We start from the raw sequence: 17,876 nt of genomic DNA, 5'->3' as shown, positions 1-17,876 counted from the left end.
GAGGCACGGAGACCTCAACCTTCACTTCTCTTTCCCTCTCACTCACTTCTCTTTTCTTCCTGCCTTCTTTCTTGGCTCTGTCCTGTCTGTTATTCTGCTCATGATGGATTGCATGTCTCTCTGAGGCTATTACACAATTCAGTTATTTTCCCAACATACTCTCCGTGATCGGCCCATGGCAAAAGTGTCCTCTGGGCATCCCCTGAAACCCACTGCCCTCTAACGGCAGCCCAAACCTTACTATTCCTGTTTCGGGGTGGGTCATTCCTTCTACCGCTCTGGCCACGTCCTCTGTGTTCATGGCCTGTCTGCTAAATGGCATATTATTATTATTACTGTATACATCTAAGGTTGCTGGGGCCCCTTTCATTCCCCGCCAATAGATTAGGTAAGGCTATCAGTGGGTACTGGCCCCCTCCTACTCTCTCTCTCTCTCACTGCTTATTTCTCCTTTACACACCTTATGTATCTGTTTAAGCATGGATTCGAGTTTATCTGCGTCTAGACGTCCCTCAAAACCATACCTCTCCCTCCACCTGGTTACATAATGGAGATTTCTTCTATCCCTGGATTCCATTTTAATTACATCAAGTATTTCTCGTCCCCAGTAAATTCTGGGACCTCTTGTGAGGATTTGCCCCCCCATGGTTGGTACTGTTAAAAATCCCTTAGCCACCTCTTCTATATAACAAGTCAATTTAACAAGTAATTCAAAATAGCTTCACACAACAACACCTTGAATCACCCCTTCCTGTATATGTAATCTTGACTAGTCCCCCAGAATTATCTCATACTTTTACAGAGGGATTGATCCCCACAATGTAATCTTGATAATTCCTGACAGTCTCATACAACAGGAATGGGTTCTCCCTCCTCTATACAACCACCTGGAACCACCCCTCCCTGTATATGTAGTCTTGACTAGTCCCCCAGAATTATCTCATACTTTTACAGAGGGATTGATCCCCACAATGTAATCTTGATAATTCCTGACAGTCTCATACAACAGGAATGGGTTCTCCCTCCTCTATACAACCACCTGGAACCACCCCTCCCTGTATATGTAGTCTTGACTAGTCCCCCAGAATTATCTCATACTTTTACAGAGGGATTGATCCCCACAATGTAATCTTGATAATTCCTGACAGTCTCATACAACAGGAATGGGTTCTCCCTCCTCTATACAACCACCTGGAATTATTCATGTGACTTTTGAGCAAACATTAGGTCTCACACGTATACAACCTTACATGATTATTGGTGTTATATCGGTAACCTGGAGTTTATAAGGCTCCAGAACGGATAGAGTTACAGCAAAATCTACAGTTGTTTGTGACTTTTGACTACTAATATTCTATTTCTCACACATGCTATTTTAATTCCTTCTGGTGTACTTTTTGTATTTGTTTAACCCAGATTATTTGTTGACTGCTCAATAATCTCTTACAGGTTACATCCCATAGGTTTACTTTTAATAGTTCCTTCTATTTCAACACCGGGTAGTTTCTTTTGGTAATGGCCTATTACCGTGAATCATTACGGACCCACCACCAGGTTGACTAGTCCCCCAGAATTATCTCCTACTCTACGGAGGAGTCTATCCTCACAATGTAATCTTGATAATTCCTGACAGTCAACCCCACATTTCACTTAAAATGGCTACGCATTGATCAATTTGCTACTTTTCAATATTTTAGCAAGTCCTCCAATCAATTTCACCAAGTTAATGAATAAAGACTACTGACCTTATCCTTGCAGCCGAGATTCAATGTAGGTTTGGATTCCGTCACCGTCTCTGTCATTAATCAGGTGTCCTCTGGCCTGTTTTAACCCTTAATGTCAAAGGGCAGGACTTTCTATTTACGAATGTATCATTCGCCCGTCGACGGTTTTCAGAGTTACCTGGAATGACAGAAACAGGGTATTGGAGTCCGGCTCAGAAAGACCAAGCTGTTATGTGAATTATTTAACAAACTATTTTAGTGTCTCTGTGCATCTCCCAAAAGGTTGTAAGTCTTTTGGGATTTAAGTAACGGCCAGAGTCCCGGTCTGCATAGTCAGAGATATTTATTCATTGAGAATTCTGCCATCACAATTTCAGAGTCCATCTTTTATACTCATACGTCATACAAAAAGAAATCCCTTCCCTCCGTAGGCGGGCTGTAGTTTTCCACTCTAAAACTGCTCTACTGACCTTCAGTTCACACACACACACATATACACACATGCATACACACATACATACACACACACACACACATATCCTACTCCCTGCTTTACTCAGTTATTGCCGTTCTCACAATATTCTGCACCATGTTTTCATAACAGTTTCCCCCCTCCCTAAATTGGGAGGCCTCTTTATCTTAGTTTCTCAGTTGTCTTTGTTGTCTGGCCTAACTCTTACTCACATTGCTAAATAGTGGCTCAATGCCATAGCCTTTACTGGTCCTACACTCACACATTTCTAACACATTATACACAGTTTCAGGGTGTAATAATTAGTCATTAATAATTAATCTATCAGTCCTGCAAATCAAATTGTTAGATGCTTCCATGTTTGGTTTTGGTTTGGAGGGGGTTGGTAGCATCTAACAATTGGATTTAATTATTTCCTATATAGGCCTAAAGACAGTTACACCAAACACTTCATAACAAAATACATGTATTGCTACAGGTGTTTGGAACATAATTGATGTTATACAATTGTCATTGGCTATCAAATGGTAGGCTTCTCAATCCACAATCACACTGGATTATGCCTAGCCTAATTAGCCTAATCAGAATGTGTGTCATAAGGTGCTGAAGGTGGGTGTGGTGTATGAATCAGGCGCAGGACGCAGAGGCTCAGTCCAAAGGCTTTAGTGCAAAATTCACACCAACAAAAGCACAATAAGCCTGAAGGCGAATACAAGGCGCACACAGGCGACAAAATAAACGGCGCACAAAACATGTGCAAAGTAACCACTCCAAACACTGGAGGGAAATAGTAGCTCCAACACGTAACAGAGGCGCAATCACACACAAACACAGACACACACAACGAGAACTAAATAGAACACTAACGAGGACTAACTAGACACAGGTGTACAACATTAAGACCAAACCAAACGAACATGAAACATAGATCGGTGGCAGCTAGTACTCCAGGGACGACGACCGCCGAAGCCTGCCCGAACCAGGAGGAGCAGCCTCGGCCGAAACCGTGACAGTACCCCCCCCTTGACGCGCGGCTCCAGCCGTGCGCCGACCCCGGCCTCGGGGACGACCAGGAGGACGCGGAGCAGGGCGCGCGGGATGGTCCCGGTGGAACTCCGACAGGAGAGATGGGTCTAGGATGTCCCTCCGCGGCACCCAGCACCGCTCCTCCGGGCCGTACCCCTCCCACTCCACGAGATACTGGAGACCCCCCATCCGGCGTCTGGAATCCAAGATGGACCGAACGGTGTACGCCGGAGCCCCCTCGATGTCCAATGGGGGCGGAGGATTCTCTCCTATCTCATTGTCCTGGAGTGGACCAGCTACCACCGGCCTGAGAAGAGACACATGGAACGAGGGGTTAATATTCTTATATTCAACAGGTAGATGTAACTTATAACACACCTCGTTCAATCTTCTCAGGACTTTAAAGGGCCCCACAAACCGCCGACCCAGCTTCCGGCAGGGCAGGCGGAGGGGTAGGTTTCTGGTAGAGAGCCAGACTCGATCTCCGGGTGCGTACACCGGCCCCTCACTGCGGTGGAGATCGGCGCTCGCCTTGTGACGACGGACGGCCCGCTGCAGGTGGACGTGGGCAGCGTTCCACGTCTCTTCCGAGCGCCTCATCCAATCATCCACCGCAGGGGCCTCGATCTGGCTCTGCTGCCACGGTGCCAGAACCGGCTGGTAACCTAATACACATTGGAAAGGGGTTAGGTTGGTAGAGGAGTGGCGGAGAGAATTCTGGGCCATCTCGGCCCAGGGAATGTAACGCGCCCACTCCTCAGGCCGGTCCTGGCAATACGACCTCAGAAACCTACCCACATCCTGGTTGACACGTTCTACCTGCCCGTTACTCTCCGGGTGGTACCCCGAGGTAAGGCTAACCGAGACCCCCAAACGCTCCATAAACGCTCTCCACACCCGGGAGGTAAACTGGGGGCCTCGATCAGACACTATATCCTCGGGGACCCCGTAATGCCGGAAGACGTGGGTAAATAGGGCCTCAGCAGTCTGTAGGGCAGTAGGAAGACCCGTCATAGGGAGAAGACGACAGGCCTTAGAGAACCGGTCCACAACGACCAGGATGGTGGTATTCCCCTGAGAGAGGGGAAGGTCTGTTACAAAATCCACCGAGAGGTGGGACCATGGTCGTTGTGGAACGGGTAGGGGCTGTAACTTACCCCTGGGCAGATGTCGGGGCGCCTTACACTGGGCGCACACCGAGCAGGAGGAGACATAAACCCTCACATCCCTAGCCAAAGTGGGCCACCAGTATTTAGTGCTAAGGCAATGCACTGTCCGGCCGATACCCGGATGTCCAGAGGAGGGTGACGTGTGAGCCCAGTAAATGAGTCGATCCCGAATCTCGAGCGGAACGTACTTCCGACCCTCAGGACACTGTGGAGGGCTGGGGTCGGTACGCAACGCTCGCTCGATTTCGGAATCGACCTCCCACACCACCGGTGCCACAAGGAAAGACTCCGGTAGTATGGGAGTGGGCTCAACGGACCTCTCCTCCGTGTCATACCGCCGGGACAGCGCATCTGCCTTACCATTCTGGGACCCAGGGATGTACGTGATTTTAAATACGAACCTGGTGAGAAACATACTCCATCGAGCCTGGCGAGGGTTCAGTCTCCTCGCTGCCCGGATGTACTCCAGGTTCCGATGGTCAGTCAAAATGAGGAAAGGGTGTTGAGCCCCCTCAAGCCAATGCCTCCACACCTTAAGGGCTTGAACTACAGCTAACAGCTCCCTGTCCCCAACGTCATAGTTACGCTCCGCCGGGCTGAGCTTCTTAGAGTAAAAAGCACAGGGGCGGAGTTTAGGTGGCGTGCCGGACCGTTGAGAGAGAACGGCCCCTATACCAGCCTCAGACGCGTCTACCTCAACCTGAAAGGGTAATGCGGGATCCGGATGCGCCAGCACCGGAGCCGACGTAAACAGGTCCTTCAGTCTCCTAAAGGCCCTGTCCGCATCGGCTGACCACTGCAGTCGCACCGGACCCCCCTTCAGAAGGGACGTGATGGGAGCTGCCACCTGTCCAAAACCCCGGATAAACCTCCGGTAGTAATTCGCAAAGCCCAAAAACTGCTGCACCTCTTTTACAGTAGTTGGGGTTTGCCAATTACGCACAGCGGACACACGATCCACCTCCATTCTCACCCCTGACGCGGACAACCGATAACCCAAAAAGGAGACCGACTCCTGGAAAAACAGACATTTCTCTGCCTTGACATATAGGTCGTGTTCCAACAGCCTCCTCAATACACGACGCACCAGGGTTATATGCTCGGCTCGGGTAGACGAGTACACCAGAATGTCATCAATGTACACGACCACCCCTTGTCCCTGCATATCCCGGAAAATCTAATCTACGAAGGATTGGAAGACTGATGGAGCATTCATCAACCCATATGGCATGACGAGATATTCGAAATGACCTGACGTGGTACTAAACGCTGTCTTCCATTCGTCACCCTCCCTAATGCGCACCAAGTTATACGCGCTCCTGAGATCCAGTTTTGTGAAAAACCGCGCTCCATGCAATGACTCCGTCATGGTCGCAATCAGAGGGAGTGGATAACTGTATTTCACAGTAATCTGATTGAGACCACGGTAATCAATGCACGGGCGCAACCCTCCATCTTTCTTTTTCACGAAAAAGAAGCTCGAGGAGGCGGGAGAAGTGGAGGGCCGAATGTATCCCTGTCTCAAAGATTCGGCTATGTAAGTCTCCATAGCTTTTCTCTCCTCTTGAGACAAAGGATACACATGGCTCCGTGGGAGCGCTGCTCCTGCCTGGAGATCAATCGCACAATCCCCCTGTCTATGAGGAGGCAACTGCGTCGCCCTAGTTTTGCTAAACACGAGAGCTAAATCCCCATATTCAGGCGGAATGTGCAGTGCGGGCACTTGGTTTGGACTCTCCACCGAAGTCGCCCCCACGGAAACACCCAGACATCGCCCCTCGCACTGAGCAGACCACCCATCGAGAGCCCTCTGTTGCCACGAAATAGCAGGGTTGTGGGTGCTTAACCAGGGAATCCCCAGCACCACTGGATACGCAGGAGAGTCGATCAGATACAGCTGTATAGTCTCCTCATGACCCCCCTGCGCACACATCCGAAGTGGCGCTGTGATCTCCCTGATCAACCCCGTCCCCAACGGACGGCTATCTAAGGCATGAACGGGAAAAGGTTTGTCAACAGGTAGGAGAGGGATCCCTAACTCAAAACAAAACTTCCGATCAACAAAATTCCCAGCTGCGCCTGAATCTACGAGCGCCTTATGCTGGGAATGAGGTGCAACCTGTGGAAAACACACAGGTATACAAAAGTGCGCAACAGAAAGCTCTGGGTAAGTGGGACGTCTACTCACCTGGGAGGCCCCCCCAGTGCGTGGCCTGTTGTCTTCTCCCCCGGAGAACCCTCCCCAGCACCTGGCCGCAGTGTGCCCTCCACGACCGCACTTTGTGCAGGAGACAGGCCCCCTCGGGCTCCTCCTACTCCGTTCTCTAGCGCCGGCACCCCCGAGCTCCACAGGGCTCGGCTCGGAGGCGCCGGAGGGCGGAATGGACGGACTCCCCTCGGGACGTCCACGGGTGGCCAGCAGGGTGTCCAGACGGATGGACATATCGACCAACTGGTCGAATGTAAGATGGGTATCCCTGCAGGCCAACTCACGTTGAACGTCCTCTCGTAGGTTACATCGAAAATGGTCGATGAGAGCCCGTTCATTCCACCCTGCATCAGCCGCTAGAGTCCGGTACTCTAGAGCGAACGCCTGCGCGCTCCTCCTCCCCTGTCTCAACTGGACTAGACGCTCCCCCGCCGCTTTGCCCTCAGGTGGATGGTCGAACACGGCCTTGAAGCGGCGGGAGAACTCTGCGTAGGTCATGGTGTTGGCGTCCATTCTCCTCCACTCGGCGTTAGCCCACTCCAACGCCTTGCCCGTGAGACAGGAGATGAGGGCGGAAACGCTCTCGTGTCCCGAGGGCACCGGGTGTACAGTGGCCAGGTAGAGATCCACCTGCAGGAGGAACCCCTGACACCCGGCAGCTGTTCCGTCATACGCCCTCGGGAGCGAGAGCCGAATCCCCCTGGGTTCCGAACCTAGGACTGGTGGACCGACCGATGGGGTGGGCAGGGTAGGTGGAGGTGTGGGTACCCGGCTGGCCTCCCATCGGTGCAAGGTGTAGATTACCTCCTGTAGAGCGGTCTCCAGTTGTCGAATCTGGCCATCTTGTCCACGGATATGCTCCTCGAGCGACACAGGCGTCTCTGCCGATCCTGCTGATTCCATTAAGGTGTGTGATTCTGTCATAAGGTGCTGAAGGTGGGTGTGGTGTATGAATCAGGCGCAGGACGCAGAGGCTCAGTCCAAAGGCTTTAGTGCAAAATTCACACCAACAAAAGCACAATAAGCCTGAAGGCGAATACAAGGCGCACACAGGCGACAAAATAAACGGCGCACAAAACATGTGCAAAGTAACCACTCCAAACACTGGAGGGAAATAGTAGCTCCAACACGTAACAGAGGCGCAATCACACACAAACACAGACACACACAACGAGAACTAAATAGAACACTAACGAGGACTAACTAGACACAGGTGTACAACATTAAGACCAAACCAAACGAACATGAAACATAGATCGGTGGCAGCTAGTACTCCGGGGACGACGACCGCCGAAGCCTGCCCGAACCAGGAGGAGGAGCAGCCTCGGCCGAAACCGTGACAATGTGATAGTAAAAGCGGGTAGATTATGCCCTATTGAAGACCAGTGGAGGCTGGTGTCAAAAATCGTAGGCGGGACCAAGTCCCCTACTACTATAGTAGACCCCACCTATTTGCTGAAAAGTGGCGTGGTGTACCAAAGATTGTCTATTATATTGACAAGATATTAGAGTGACCGCTCTAACAATGGAGATGCATGTCTTCAGAGATGGAAGGCAGGCGGGAGGAGGCGAGATCAGGTGGGACCATTCTAACTAATAAGAGGGCAGATACGGTGTGAACAATAGGCCAGAGATAGATAGACAAACAAACGCCAAAATAAAAGCAAAGTCTTCTCGTGCTTTGGCATGAGGGTCTGTTATATAAATTGATGGAAAGCGGTATAGGGGGAAAAACATATGTCATTATAAAATCCAAGTACACAAACAAGTATGCAGTTAAAATTGGCAGAAAATAAATTTCTTTCCACAGGGCCGTGGGGTGAGACATGGATGCAGCTTGAGCCCCACCCTCTTCAACATATACATATATCAACGAATTGGCGAGGGCAATAGAACAGTCTGCAGCACCTGGCCTCACCCTACTAGAATCTGAAGTCAAATGTTTACTGTTTTCTGATGATCTGGTGCTTCTGTCCCCAACCAAGGAGGGCCTACAGCAGCACCTAGATCTTCTGCACAGATTCTGTCAGACCTGGGCCCTGACAGTGAATCTCAGTAAGACACAAATAATGGGGTTCCAAAAAAGGTCCAGTTGCCAGAACCACAAATACAAATTCCATCTAGACACCGTTGCCCTAGAGCACACAAAAAAACTATACCTACCTCGGCCTAAACATCAGCGCCACAGGTAACTTCCACAAAGCTCTGAACGATCTGAGAGACAAGGCAAGAAGGGCCTTTATGCCATCAAAAGGAACAGGAAATTTGACATCCCAAATGGGATCTGGCTCAAAAAAAACTTTAATAATTTATAAAACCCATTGCCCTTTATGGTTGTGAGGTCTGGGGTCCACTTACCAACCAAGAATTCACAAAATGGGAATTCTGCAAAATCATCCTCCGTGTACAACATAAAACACCAAATAATGCATGCAGAATTAGGACAATACCCATTAATTATCAATTCAACAAACACCTAAAAGGAAGCGATTCCCAAACCTTCCATAACAAAGCCATCACCTACAGAAAGATGAACCTAGAGAAGAGTCTCCTCAGCAAGCTGGTCCTGGGGCTCTGTTCACAAAAACAAAAGACCCCACAGAGCCCCAGGACAGCAACACAATTAGACCCAACCAAATCATGAGAAAACAAAAATATAATTACTTGACACATTGGAAAGAATTAACCAAAAAACAGAGCAAACTGGAATGCTAATTGGACCTCAACCGAGTACACAGTAGTAGAATACCTGACCACTGTGACTGACCCAAAATTAACTAAAGTTTTGACTGCCCACAGAATGTGGTGGAAACTGAGCTGCACTTCCTAACCTCCTGCCAAATGTATGACCATATTAGAGACACATATTTCCCTCAGATTACACAAAGAATTAGAAAACAAATCCAATTTTGATAAACTACCATATCTATTGGGTGAAATACCACAGTGTGCCATCACAGCAGCAAGATTTGTGACCTGTGTCAACAAGAAAAGGGCAACAAGTGAAGCACAAACACCATTGTAAATACAACCCATATTTATGTTGATTTATTTTCCCTTTTGTACTTCAACTATTTGCACATCATTATAACACCGTATATAGACATAATATGACATTTGAAATGTCTTTATTCTTTTGGAACTTTTGTGAGTGTAATGTTTGCTGTTAATTTCTGATTGTTTATTTCACTTTTGTTTATTATCTATTTCACTTGCTTTGGCAATGTAAATATATGTTTCCCATGCCAATAAAGCCCATTGAATTGAATTGATAGATTGACTCATTTTTGTATCTGTGACAGCATGGGCAGTGCTATTTATGCTATATCCATTTTAAAGTAGTCCATTTTCTTCTTCTTCATTGGCTGATTGCGCTCAACTCATAGGAATCCCCACCCAGTTGACTACTTTAAAATGGTGGAATCCCTCAATGGCAATGTCTATGCTAAAATATCCATGATGAGTCCTATAACTGTCTCTATGACAACAGGCACAACTCCGATATAAAGTCGTTTTGGGTAAGTTGCCTAAATGCCACGTATATCAGTGCATTCGTAACAACCTAACCATTACGAAGCTTCTATTTGATCAAATATGCCTCACATAGCAAATTAGCAATTACATTTTTGTAGACCAAATTCGATACTCTCTCATTGACCTCCATACAAAAATTCCTCACTTTGTGCGTTTATGTTTGTGGACAGAGTTTGGGCGGAGTAAAACCTCTCGCTTCGCCTCTTCCTCTCTGGGTGTCCTCAATTAAACTCCTTGGTTGTACTTCATGTTTTCCACAAGATGGTGCGAGAACAAAGAAACCAGAGTAGGCTAAAACCTGATATAGCAATCACGTTTAGAACAGCCTATTTAGAGCAGTTTTGGAAGTTGATAAAGTCAAGAGTATGGTAAGCGACCAGGCACACAAAAATGAGTATAGCCTATAATTTGTATTTGACTTGAATAGTCCTGCGCATGAAGTCTCGCCAAAATGCCACGAACTTGGATGACCGCCTTGTTAAAGCTGCTAAGTATAAAAATATTTTGGCAAGGACAGGGGCATTAGATAGTGACCCTTCCCCTGCTCTGTGCCCCTGACACCGCGGAACAAGTCCCTTTTAGAACTCGGGAGTGGGAACCGCAGACATGGTCAAGATAGAGTTTGCACTCTTGAATATCCCGCTCAACCGACGTTTACAGACAGCTGCAGTTCTTCAATGGGTCTTCTGCTTTCTCTTTGGAGGTAACTGGTAGGCTACTGCGCACTTCCTCATCTTCAGCAAATCATAACCATGGTGGCCCAGGGTTGGGGTCAAATCAAATCACAACCATGGTGGCCCAAGGTTGGGGTCAAATCAAATCATAACCATGGTGGCCCAGGGTTGGGGTCAAATCAAATCAGTGCTTGCTCATGTGATGGCCATATTTTTCCTCACGTCCATCCTGTCCTGTCTGTCTAGCGCAGTGTTGTTTTTGTGTGTATGTTGTGATCGTGTTGAATGGATACTGGCACGTGGCTACACTGTATGTCCTGTGGCTCTACCTGGACTGGGACACACCTCAGGCTGGGGGCCGCAGGTCTGACTGGGTACGTCACTGGACATTGTGGAAACACTTCAGAGACTATTTCCCCATCCATGTAAGTAGGCTTATGAAGTTTTCTGGTTGTGTAGCCTATGCATTTAATGATGCATGGAGGCCAACTAATATAAAGCCTCATTATTATCAACAGTAATAGGTTATTACACCATTCTTTGCATAATTTAGACCAGCCTGTGTGTAAAGACACTCAGAATTGTTGGATTAATAATAACACAATTTGTATACAACAATAACACAATTTGTATGCAAACGCCTATTAACTGAATGATGAAAATATAATTGAGGACGTTTGTCTCAAGGCAAGCATGATTGCCTACCCACTCTTTATCCACTGCCCATTGGTGCATTAATAGCTCAAATAGGTCTAAGCAATTGTAAAGTGGTCATTGGCCAATACATCATGGTGATCCCATGGCTAAAGGCCCAGCCCCCTGTCACATTCACCCATTCTGTGGATGAGTTCCTGCCCGAACTACATTGCTGACGTATGCCAGATCTTACAAGGCCTGGATACGTATTTAACATATCAGCTAACCACATCATATGACATAACCATCTGATGCCCGACTGCACAGTCGATGACGTAGCACACAACCATTGGTTGACGCAATGCAACATCTGCACATCTAGTTGGGCAGGAACTCAACCTATGTCTTATCCATTGTCCTCTCACTGTTCATGTCTTGTCTGTGTCTGTGGTCAGCTGATTAAGACATGTGACCTGGACCCAGAGAGGAACTACCTGATGTGGTTCCATCCTCACGGAATCCTGGTCGCCGGAGCGTTTGGGAATTTCTGTACAGAATACACATGTGACTCCTTACCTGCATACCCCCGGTGTCTGGTTCAGCTTCCCGTTCTTCCGGGAGTACCATATGTCCTTAGGTGAACCTTGTTAAGGATTTATTTATGAACCATAACCATCAGATTCTTGTTCCAAGAAGAGTCTTACCCATGTGTTGAGCCAGAAGGGAGGGGGCAATGTGTCAATCATAGTGATTGGTGGGACGGCAGAGTCCCTGGAGGCCAGGCCTGGGAGCCTCATCCTGGAGGCCCTCAACAGGAAGGGCTTTGTCAAGATTGCTCTCAGGTGTGGATGAGTCTCTGTCTGGGCCTGGGTCCGCTTGTACACTTACAAATGCATCCTTCCTGCCTTATTTGATATCAATCTACTCATCATCTATAACCATCTCGTTTTAAATCAAGTATTAGAAATGTTAATGTTGACTGAAATCTCCTCCGTAAGGGCCGTTACTGAATGTACTGTAGGCCATGAAGTGAACTATGAATCTTAACCCCAGGGCTTTAATTGACAGATGTGTTGAGATGAAAGGAGGGGAAAGGAAATGCACTGTAATATTTACAGTACACACACACACCTGCTAAAATAACCGATTTATACCCTCTGCTCAGAGATTTGAAAGAATCATTAATTTGACTGGGCATTTAGTTGTTAAAAACAGAACTAGGATACACTCGGGTCAGAAGGATTATTGGTAGCCGCTCTACATTCCATTTTAGATAGATTGGTGTGAGCCGAGGATGAGCTGGGTGTCACAGATTCAGCCGAGGCTGCTCCTCCTCCTTGCTCGGGCAGGCTTCGGCGTTCGTCGTCGCCGGAGTACCAGCTGCTACCGATCTATGTTTCTGTGTTCTACTTGGTACCCATTATGTATTGATTACTTCTCTATTTAACCCTCTGGCTCCCACTGTATTTTGTGCGTGTTTGTTCATGTTTGGTTGTCGTCTGATGAGCGGGTTTGTTTCCTCCCTGCGTGGAGGTTATGTTATTTACGTTACCTACGATTAAAGTACGTTTTCAATTAGCTCTGTGTCCTGCGCCTGACTTCGTCCTACCGCATCACACTGACACCCTGACAGAAACACGCACCTTAAATGGAGACAGCAGGTACATTCATTTCGTCCGGATCAATGGAGGAACGTGTCCAACAGCAGGCGACCATGATCCAGACTCTCGGCACCGCAATGGAGCGCGTATTGAACACTATGGAGCGATGAGAGAGAGGTGGTTATCCTACACCTCCTCCAACTACACCCCCACCCACACCGCTGTCCACCCCTTCGTCACCTGGGTCCAGTGGGATTCGGCTCTCACTCCCGAGGGCATACGATGGTACAGCTGCCGGGTGCCAGGGTTTTCTGCTCCAGGTAGAGCTCTACCTGGCTACCATCCACCCGGCTCCCTCGGGATACGAGAGCGTGTCCGCCCTCATCTCCTGTCTGTCGGGAAGAGCGCTCGAGTGGGCCAACCATGCACATTCCCCCCGAATATGCCGATTTGGCTCTCGCCTTCTGTAAAAAGAAGGCGACTCAATTACCAGCCCATCCAGGTAGGCGCTGCACTTCCCCGGAGTCACGTGTATCCCCTGTCACAGGAGGAGACGGCGGCTATGGAAACATATGTCTCCGAATCTCTGGGGCAGGGATACATTCGGCCATCCACTTCACCTGTCTCCTCAAGTTTCTTTTTTGTGAAGAAGAAGGATGGAGGTTTACGCCCGTGCATTGACTACCGGGGTCTCAATCAGATCACTGTCAAGTACAGTTATCCACTACCGCTCATTGCTAGTATGACGGAGTCATTGCACGGGGCACGCTTCTTCACAACATTGGATCTCAGGAGCGCGTACAACCTGGTGCGTATCCGGAAGGGAGATGAGTGGAAGACGGCATTTAGTACCACATCTGGGCACTATGAGTACCTCGTCATGCCGTACGGGTTGATGAACGCTCCATCAGTCTTCCAATCCTTTGTAGATTAGATTTTCAGGGACCTGCACGGACAGGGTGTAGTGGTGTATATAGATGATATTCTCATATACTCCGCTACACAAGCCGAGCATGTGTCCCTGATGCGCAAGGTGCTTGGTCGACTGTTGGAACATGACCTGTACGTCAAGGCGGAGAAATGTCTGTTCTTTCAAAAGTCAGTCTCCTTCCTAGGGCACCGCCTGTCCGCGCCAGGGGTGGAGATGGAGATTTACCGCATTTCGGCCGTGCGTAATTGGCCGACTCCAACCACGGTTAAGGAGGTGCAGCGATTTTTTGGGTTTGCCAACTACTACCGGAGGTTTATCCGGGGCTTTGGTCAGGTAGCGGCTCCCATTACCTCCTTGCTGAAGGGGGACCGGTGCGCCTGCAGTGGTCAGCCGAGGCGGACAGGGCATTTGGTCACCTGAAGGACCTGTTTACCTCGGCTCCGGTGCTGGCTCATCCGGATCCCTCCTTGGCATTCACAGTAGAGGTGGACGCATCCGAGGCTGGGATAGGAGCTGTACTGTCTCAGCGCTTGGGTACGCCACCAAAACTCCGCCCCTGTGCTTTCTTTTCTCAGCCCGGCAGAGCGCAACTATGATGTGGGGGACCGGGAGCTGTTAGCTGTGGTTAAAGCTCTGAAAGTGTGGAGGCATTGGCTTGAGGGAGCTAAACAACCTTTTCTCATTTTGACTGACCATCGCAATCTGGAGTACATCCGTGCCGCGAGGAGATTAAACCCTCGCCAGGCAAGGTGGGACATGTTTTTCACTCATTTTGTGTTCACACTTTCTTACAGACCAGGTTACCAGAACGCTAAGGCAGACGCCCTGTCCCGACTGTATGACACAGAGGAGAGGTCCATTGAGCCCACTCCCATACTTCCGGCGTCGTGTCTGGTGGAACCAGTGGTGTGGGAGGTTGACACGGACATCGGGTGGGCGTTACGTACAGAGCCCACTCCCCCCCAGTGTCCAGAGGGTCATATGTACGTGCCGTTAGAGGTCCACGATCGATTGATCTATTGGGCTCACAAGTCACCCTCCTCTGGTCATCCTGGCATCGGTCGGACAGTGCACTGTCTTAGTGGGAAATACTGGCGGCCTACTTTAGCCAAGGATGTGAGGGTTTGTGTTTCCTCCTGCTCGGTGTGCGCTCAGTGTAAGGCACCTAGACACCTGCCCAGAGGGAAATTACAACCCCTACCCGTTCCACAACGGCCGTGGTCCCACCTATCGGTGGATTTCGTTACGGACCTTCCACCGTCACAAGGGAATACCACGATCCTGGTCATTGTGGATCGGTTTTCTAAGTCCTGCAGTCTCATTCCTATGCCCGGTCTCCCTACGGCCCTACAGACTGCGGAGGCCCTATTTACACGTCTTCCGGCACTACGGGGTACCTGAGGATATTGTATCTGATCAGGGTCCCCAGTTCACCTCAAGGGTCTTGAGGGAGTTCATGGAATGTCTGGGGATCTCGTCAGCCTTACCACAGGGTTTCACCCCGAGAGTAATTGGCAGGTGGAAAGAGTAAACCAGGATGTGGGTAGGTTTCTGCGGTCCTATTGCCAGGACCGGCCGGGGGAGTGGTCGGTTTTCATCCCCTGGGCAGAGATGGCCCAAAACTCCCTCCACCACTCCTCCACTAACCTGTCTCTATTTCAGTGTGTACTAGGTTATCAGCCGGTCCTGGCACCATGGCATCATAGCCAGATCGAGGCACCTGCGGTGGATGAAATGGGGGGGTACTATCACGGATTCAGCCGAGGCTGCTCCTCCTCCTTGCTCGGCCAGGCTTCGGCGTTTGTCGTCGCCGGAGTACTAGCTGCTACCGATCTATGTTTCTGTGTTCTACTTGTCTTGTCTTTATTGTTCACACCTTGTTCCCATTATGTATTAATTACTTCCCTATTTAACCCTCTGGCTCCCACTGTATTTTGTGCGTGTTTGTTCATGTTTGGTTGTCGTCTGGTGAGCGGGTTTGTTTCCTTCCTGCGTGGTGGTTATGTTATTTACGTTACCTACGAGTAAAGTACATTTTCGATTAGCTCTGTGTCCTGCGCCTGACTTCGTCCTACCACATCAAACTGACACCTTGACACTGGGAGTGATGAGGGAGATAGTGAGAGCAATAATGGCAGGAACATAGATTTTTTAGCAAAAAAATTCCAAAAAGGATCAGATCACATTGAAATACATTGATTTTGTATTCTCTCACCCTCTCCTGTGTGCAGGGCTCACCTGGTGCCAGTGTTCTCCTTTGGGGAGAATTATCTGTTTAATCAACTAAAGAACACGAAGGGCTCCCTGGTCCGTACCATCCAGGAGGGCATGAGGAAGACCCTGGGCTTCAGCCTGCCTCTGTTCCACGCCCGGGGGGTCTTCCAGTATAGCTTGGGCTTCATGCCCTTCAGATAACCTATCTACACCATCGGTGAGTGGGGGATGGGGGACAATGTGGGTGGAGAGTAATGGGAAGAGAGAGGTGACGAGGAGGAATAGAGACTAAAATATGACCCATTTGTGTCTATGGGGAAACATTTTCCGAAAACTATTTACAAACAACATTCAGAAACAATGTGCAGTCACAGTGCTCTGATTGTAGGAATTCTTCTAGTCAGCTAGTCATCACCCAGATGGCAAAATGAAAGCTCACTGGGGGAGAGAGAGAACAGCCAACATATATGAGAAACTGGTAAACTGGTTCATAGGTGACTGTCTTATGTGTAACTGTAACCGTGGCAGCAGCTGTGGTCAGCCAGGACATCATGACCAGCTGGAACAGAGCCGTCCACAGTGAAGGGTCACTGGGCTACAGCCAATCAAATCACCTCAGAGCTGTAAACTCATGTGTCCTGTCCTCAGTCTTGCCCTCTGTTCCACTTCCTTAATCTCTCCCCTCCCTTTCTTTCAAGTTCCTCCTCTGAGTCACTACATTTTAACATTCTGTAATTCCTCTGCCTTTCCTTTTCTGCTCTAACTGAACCCTATCTGTATTTTTACTCTCTCTTTCTCCACTGCCTATCTCTCTCTCCATCTACCCTTGGCCAGTTTTTCAGTCCTTCCCTTCCCTTCCTCCCTCCATCTCTTTCTCAGTGGGAGAGCCCATAGTGGTGGAGAGGAATGTGAGCCCCTCGTCAGCTGAGGTGGACAGGCTGCATGGCTGTTACCTGGAGGCACTGGCTAAGCTGTTTGAGCAGGACAAGGCTGAGTACAGGCTCCATTCACGACCAGCTCTTTCCTGCTGCTAACCTCATTGGACCTCATGGCACAAATGGGGCATGTCAGATTGTGTTTGGTGTTTGGTGCACCAAGGGAACACATGCAGGGCTGCATGGGTGATGTTTGCGTACTAGTCCCTCTGCGGTCGTGGGGAGTGTCAGGTTTCTCTCTACTCCCAGTCTCTCGTTCTCTCTGCCTGTGAGGAGCAGGCAGCAATGCTAAAATAGACATTCATGTCACATGACATTAGGGTTACATTTAGACCACACCAGCTGAGCTACTGCACAGAGAGGATGCTGTTAAAATGAACCCCTGCTATGCCATTGTCATAAACCTGTATGATAAATAGACAGTACCACATACAGGTTGTAAGATCGCAGGCAATGTGCTGTGAGATTTTGTTAATGGCATGAAATAGGGATTGGAAATGGGATCAGATCAGGATTGCATTGCATTGTAAGGGATTGAACATTTGGAAACATGGGGGGGTTCACTCTTTGACCCCATGGATCATGACATGGCCATGCAGAATTCTGTGGAAAGTGTAGAAGTCATAGGTGGTTACTCTCACAAATATATGACTAAATTCCCAAGACATGGGAATTGATTGTGTAAGCTAATATATTTCTGTATGTGAGAATAAACTAATGTAGGCTATAGGCCTGATATGTGCATAACTGG

The 17,876-nt window shown here is 48.8% G+C and overlaps 1 pseudogene across 1 annotated transcript; it reads left to right on the top strand.

Annotated features, from left to right (window-relative positions):
• The first annotated feature begins 10,740 nt into the window (after positions 1–10,740).
• Positions 10,741–17,224, top strand: LOC311101989 (2-acylglycerol O-acyltransferase 1-like; annotated as a pseudogene). Its single transcript has 6 exons — positions 10,741–10,837; positions 11,055–11,233; positions 11,900–12,081; positions 12,124–12,292; positions 16,208–16,407; positions 17,070–17,224. The product of its transcript is annotated as a 2-acylglycerol O-acyltransferase 1-like (transcript).
• Positions 17,225–17,876: the final 652 nt, after the last annotated feature.

The sequence above is a fragment of the Coregonus lavaretus genome (genome assembly GCF_964263955.1).
Source record: "Coregonus lavaretus genome assembly, chromosome: 26".
Taxonomy (NCBI): domain Eukaryota; kingdom Metazoa; phylum Chordata; class Actinopteri; order Salmoniformes; family Salmonidae; genus Coregonus; species Coregonus lavaretus.
This window is presented reverse-complemented; position numbering and strand designations above follow the sequence as displayed.